The 6,249-nt window shown below is 44.9% G+C and overlaps 1 protein-coding gene and 1 non-coding gene across 2 annotated transcripts in view; one reads left to right on the top strand and one right to left on the bottom strand.

Moving 5' to 3' along the window:
* The window catches only part of LOC100957364 (histone-lysine N-methyltransferase, H3 lysine-36 and H4 lysine-20 specific-like), a 71,099-nt gene that overhangs the window by 30,479 nt on the left and 34,371 nt on the right, over nucleotides 1–6,249 (top strand). The gene's annotated exons all lie outside the window — the stretch shown is intronic.
* Nucleotides 940–1,043, bottom strand: LOC111727253. The gene has a single exon (XR_002774850.1). It is a non-coding gene; the product is annotated as a small nucleolar RNA U13 (small nucleolar RNA).

Genomic DNA, 6,249 nt, shown 5'->3' with positions numbered 1-6,249 from the left:
GCCCAGGAGTTGGAGGTTGCTGTGAGCTGTAATGCCATGGCACTCTACCCAGGGTGACAGCTTGAGGCTCTGTCTCAAAAAAAAAAAAAAAAGAGAATCGCTGAAGCCCAAGAGTTTGAGATTGCTGTGAGCTGTGATGCTATGGCACTCTACCCAGGGCGACAGCTTGAGACTCTGTCTCAAAAAGAAAAGAATTAACTTGAGTATAAAAAGGACTGTAAGGTGGCAGAGGCATTGAAAGAGTATTTTAGGCAGAGGGACCACCTTGTGCAAAAAGGTCAAGGAAAACTAAAGTATGTTTAGTAACTTTGAAAAGACTGAGTTTATGGCAGCATCCTAGAGAACCTGAGGATCTGGCATTCAAGTTTGTTTCTTTTTTTGACATAAGTTCACTCTGTCACTTGGGGCTAGAATCCTCATAGCTTACTACAACCTCAAACTCCTGGCCTCAAGCGATTGTTCTGCCTTGGCCTCCCAAAGTGCTAGAATTACAGGTGTGAGCCACTTCTTTTTCTCATTTGTAATTATCAGTATCACGTTGTGTTCACACTGACACGGATGAGAAGAACCTCTTCTTACCAATACCCAGATTTTCCTCTTGCTTTAACTAGACTGTCTCTGAAATTGCCTTTTATTTATTTATTTTTGAGTCAGAGGAGTCTCACTTTGTCATTCTATGTAGAGTGCTGTGGTGTTATAGCTCACGGCAACCTCCAGCTCTTGGGCTTGAATGATCCTCTTGCCTCAGCCTCCCAAGTAGCTGGGACTACAGGTGCCTGCCACAATGCCCAGCTATTATTGGAGATGGGGTCTCCCTCTTGCTCAGGCTGGTCTCACACCCATGAGTTCAGGCAGTTCACCCACTTTGGCCTCCCAGAGTGTTAGGATTACAGGTGTGAGCCACCGTGCGCAACCAGAATTCGAATTCTTTCTTTTCCACATCTGATGGGTAGTGTGTTGATGATGTACTGAGACTTGAGGCAGGAATATTTCACACTATAGTATGAAAACTCAAACATCATGTTTATGAGCGACAGCAGGATCTGTGTGTAAGAATCTTTTTTTTTTTGAGACGGAGCCTCAAGCTATCCCCCTGGGTAGAGTGCCATGGCATCACAGCTCACAGCAACCTCCAACTCCTGGGCTCAAGCGAGTCCCCTGCCTCAGCCTCCCAAGTTGCTGGGACTCCAGGCGTCCGCCACAACGCCTGGCCATTTTTTGGTTGCGGCCATCATTGTTGTTTGATGGGCCTGGGTTGGGGATTTGAACCCGCCACCTTAGGTGTATGTGGCTGGTGCCTTAGCCGCTTGAGCCACAGGCGCCAAGCCTGTGTGTAAGAATCTTTAAGGAAAATTCTGGGTTACAAGATCTAAAGATTTGTATTCTTTTTGGAGTTAGTCTGGCGCCATGTAAAAGCCATTTTTTTTTAAATTAAATCATGGTCATGTACATTGATACTTTCATGGGGTACAGTGTGTTGTTTCCATATACAATTTGAAATATTTTCTTTTTCCTTTGTTTTTTTTTTTTTTTGAGACGGAGCCTCAAGCTATCCCCCTGGGTAGAGTGCCATGGCATCACAGCTCACAGCAACCTCCAACTCCTGGGCTCAAGCGAGTCCCCTGCCTCAGCCTCCCAAGTTGCTGAGACTCCAGGCGTCCGCCACAACGCCTGGCCATTTTTTGGTTGCGGCCATCATTGTTGTTTGATGGGCCTGGGTTGGGGATTTGAACCCGCCACCTTAGGTGTATGTGGCTGGTGCCTTAGCCGCTTGAGCCACAGGCACCGAGCCGAAATATTTTCATCCACTTGGCCAACATAGCCTTCATGTCATTCTCATAGTAAAAACCATTTTTGTTGGAATCTGGTTTGAACTGTGTCAATTGTTTTGGTACCAATTTTGTGAACCTGGGCAAACAAATTAATTTCTGCCTTAATTATCTCTAACATGGAGCAAATTATAGACATAGTGGCTCATGCCTGTAATCCTAGCATTTTGGGAGGCTGAGGTGGGAGTGTCACTTGATCTCAGGAATTTGAGACCTTCCCGAATAGTAAAGATGTCCTCATCCTCCCCCACATGTCTACATAAAAAGAGAAATAAAGCTGGTTCTGGTGGTGTTCACTTGTAGTTCCAGCTACTCAGGAGGTTGAGGCAGAAGGGAATGAATTGCTTGAGCTCAGGAGTTTGAGAGTTGACTGAAAGAGTGAGACCCCAACTACAGAAAAAGTAAAAAACCCAGTTGGGTGCCATCACATGTGCCTATAATCCCAGTAGCTCTCCACGCTGAGGCAGCAGGATGCCTACTGCCCGAGTCTGATGTTGCGATGTTGCAGCGAGCTATCGTGACACTATTGTACTCTGTTCAGTGCACAGGGTGAGACTGTGTCATCAAAAACAATACAACCAAAAAACAACAAAAAAAGAGATCTGATTTCTCCATCAAAGATGAAAGTTTTGCAGGGTTCAGAATCCTAGGTTCACAGTTGTTTTTTTTGTTTGTTTGAGAAGATTGAAGGTGGGTGCTTAACTACTGGCTTGTACAATTTCAGGTGGAATTCTGATGGGTTTGCCCTTGTAGGTGGCTGCCTGCAGATTTTTCTCTTTCATTTTGGCTTTGACCTGTCTAATTACATTGTGTCTAGGAAATGCTTTGTTTGAACTGAGTTGGCCTGGGGTTTGATATCTATTAAGTGGGCAAATGTTTGAATCTATAGTGATATCACAGAAATTTTCAGTTATAATATACTTGACTAAGTGTTCCATGCTATTGGGACTTTTTTCTTCAAGGATACCTATAATTTGTATGTTGGTATGTTTCATAAAAGTCCCATAATTCTGTAAAAGATTCCTCTGCTTTTACTCTTTTCTGCCTCTTTAAATGACTTGGTTAGCTTGAGAGCCTTGTCTTCCTTCTGAGATTTGTTCTTCTGCATAATTTAGTCTCTTACTAAACTTTCTGTTACTTTTTTTCTTTCTTTTTTTTTTTTTTGAGACAAAGTCTCATTATATTGCTCTTGGTAGAGTACTGTGGTGTCACAGCTCGTGCAATCTCCAACTCTTTGGGCTTAAGTGATTCTATTGCCTCAGCCTCCCAAGTAGCTGGGACTACAGGCACCCACCACAATGCCCAGCTATTTTTTGTTGTTGTCATTGTTTAGGAGGCCCTGGGTGGGTTCAAAGCCACCAGCCTGGTGCATGTGGCTGGCGCCCCAACCACTGAGCTGTGGGCACCACGCCTTTTTTATTTATTTTATTTTTATTTTTTTGAGACAAGAGTCTCACTTTGTCGCCCCCTGCCCATAGCTCACAGCAACCTCAGACTCTTGGGCTCAAGTGATTCTCTTTGCCTCAGTCTCCCAAGTGGCTGGGCCTATAGGGTCTTGCTCTTACTCAGGCTGGTCTTGAACCGGTGACCTTAGGCAGTTCACTCGCCTCAGCCTCCCAGAGTGTGGGGATTATAGGCTTGAGCCAGTGCGCACAGCCACCTTTTTGTTTTCTTTTTCTGTTTTTTTTTTTTCAAATGGTGTCTTTCTCTGTCACCCTGGGTAGGGTGCTGTGATGTCATTGTAACTTCAAACCCCTGGGCTCAAAAGATCCTCTTGTTTCAGCATCCCAAGTAGCCAGGACTAGAGGCATAGGCTACCACACCCAGCTAGGTTTTCTATTTTTAGTAGAGATGGTATCTTGCTCTTCCTCAAGCTGGTTTCAACCTCCTGAGCTCAAGAAATCTACCTGCCTCAGCCTACCATTTATTACCTTTGGAAACGTTCTGAATGACTCCCAATTCCTTTTTGTTTCTTTATATTGTTTGTTTCTTTTTTTGAGACAGAGCTTCAAGCTGTGGCCCTGGATAGAGCACAGCTCTCAGCAACCTCCAGCTCTTGGGCTTAAGCAATTCTCTTGCCTCAGCCTCCCAAGTAGCTGGGACTTCAGGCACCCACCACAACACATTTTTTAGTTGTAGTTGTCATTGTTGTTTGGCAGGCCGGGGCTGGATTTGGACAGCTCTGGTGTATGTGGCTGGTGCCTTAGCCTGCTTGAGCCTAGGCACTGAGCCTTTTATATTGTTTCTAATTGTGTCTAGATCTTTGGAGACTTTGCCCTCTCTTTTGTTAAATTCTTAGGTCAAGTTTTAGATTTCCTTTGGCTGGTTTTCCACTTTTCTTTCAGTTTCCTTCATCATTTTTGCTGTCCATAATCGAATTCCCTTTCTGTCATTTCCATAATTTTGTAGTCGGGATTTTCTGAGGTAGCTACATTGTTACCCCTTTTGGAAGATGATCTGGTTAGATACTTTATTTATTTATTTATATTTTTAGTGGAGATGGGGCCTTACTCTTACTGAGGCTGGTCTTGAATCCTCAGTTCAAGCAATCCACTTGCCTCAGCCTGCCAAAGTGTTAGGACTATAGGCATGAGCCACTGTGTCAGGCTTTGTCATCATACTTTATGATGGCAGTGATTTTTTTTTTTTTGGTTCTTTCTCATGTGTGGTTTCTTTTTCTTTTTTTGAGACAGATTCTCACTATCTCTAACCCTTGGTAGAGGCTGTATTATAGCTCACAGCAATCTCAAACTCTTGGGCTTAAGTGATTCTCTTGCCTTCGTCTCCCAAGTAGCTGGGACTACAGGCACCCGCCACAACACCCTGCTATGTTGTTGTTGTTGTTGTAGTTGTCATTATTGTTTGGCAGGCCTGGGCTGAGTTCAAAGCCACCAGGCCCAGTGCATTTGGCTGACGCCCTAGCCACTGAGCTGCAGGTGCCAAGTTGACCTCATATGTGGTTTCTTCTTTGACTCTGGGTTATGTTGTTGTTCTTTTTTTTTTGTAATTGAGACAGAGTCTCACTATGTTGCCCCCAGTAGAGTGTCATGGCGTCAAAGCCCACAGCAACTTCAAATGCTTGGGCTTAAGTGATTCTCTTGCCTCAGCCTCCCAAGTAGCTGGGACTACATATGCCCGCCACAATGTCTGGCTACGCCTGGCTATTTTTGTTGTTGTTGCAGTTGTTATTGTTGTCTTAGCTGGCCTGGGCTAGGTTTGAACCCGCCAGCCTCAGTGTATGTGGCCAGCACCCTTACCTACTGAGCCACAGGTGCCGCCCTGGGTTATATTCTTCTTATGGAGGGTTAAAAAAATTTTGTAAGATTCCAGGGGACACTCCTATATTATGAAAAGCGTAGTTGCTCTTGGATGTGAAGTTCTGAGGCTGGAAATTGAATTTTACATCTTATATCAGGTTGTCAAGGAGATTGGAACTGGTTTTCCTATTCTGAGAGTATCTGCTTATATGGGTGTGGGACAGTATCCCAGGCCAGGTGCCTAAGCGGGATGATGAAGTGTATTGCAGCCTACCTTTGGGTAACTGTGGAAACTGTTTCCCTGAGGCAGGGATGTGCCCTGGTGATCCACATTATGCATAGACATGGAAAAGTGGCCAGTGATGGGGGCAGGACCTCTGTAATCTGGTAATCTGTTTGACAGAGCTATGGGCTCTGACCAAAGATGGCTATGCACACCTGGAAAGTGGCCAAAGTTGGTTACATAACCAATCCCCGAAAAGCCACACTACTCTTGACATTCGTGGTCTTCAGGGAATTCAGGGTCACAAGGAAGCAGAGCCCCATTCCTCTAATAAGCAGCCCGGTCACCTACTCCCCAGTCTTCACATCCAGATCGACCTATGTTCTTTAATGTAAGCATTTAGCCACAAACTGGGGCTCCATCCCTAAAGAGATTGCAAGCCAGACCGTATTCCCTCCAGTTCTTTGCTGTAGCACTAGCATTTGAGTACCCAACAATCTTATCTGTGCCCAGGTTGCACATGTTTCTGTTCCCTCCTTATCGGAAAGGCCTACCCAGGAATTGAACAGATACTGGCCCACCCAGGCGAAGGATAGTCACCCTTTCTCATTGGCAGCCCCCTAGCAACTCTACTTGTAGGCTCTTTTCCTAGGTTTCTATGATCCTCTGCACCTACTTTTCCTTCAGGCCTCCCTCTTTTCTTAGCATTTCTGTTAGTGCTGTCACTCTGTGCCTTCCTAGCACTTTTTTGAGCAAGATTATTCAGAATCTGGCAGCTGATCTCTCTTTTCCTCAACCTTCACAAGAGAGCAGCTCAGTTACTTTTATTTTATTTTTTTTTATTTTTATTTTTTTTTTTGAGACAGAGCCTCAAGCTGTCCCCCTGGGTAGAGTGCCGTGGCATTACAGCTCACAGCAACCTCCAACTCCTGGGCTCAAG

Source organism: Otolemur garnettii, unplaced genomic scaffold (genome assembly GCF_000181295.1).
Source record: "Otolemur garnettii isolate 467f Iridium unplaced genomic scaffold, OtoGar3 scaffold00003, whole genome shotgun sequence".
Taxonomy (NCBI): Eukaryota; Metazoa; Chordata; class Mammalia; order Primates; family Galagidae; genus Otolemur; species Otolemur garnettii.
This window is presented reverse-complemented; position numbering and strand designations above follow the sequence as displayed.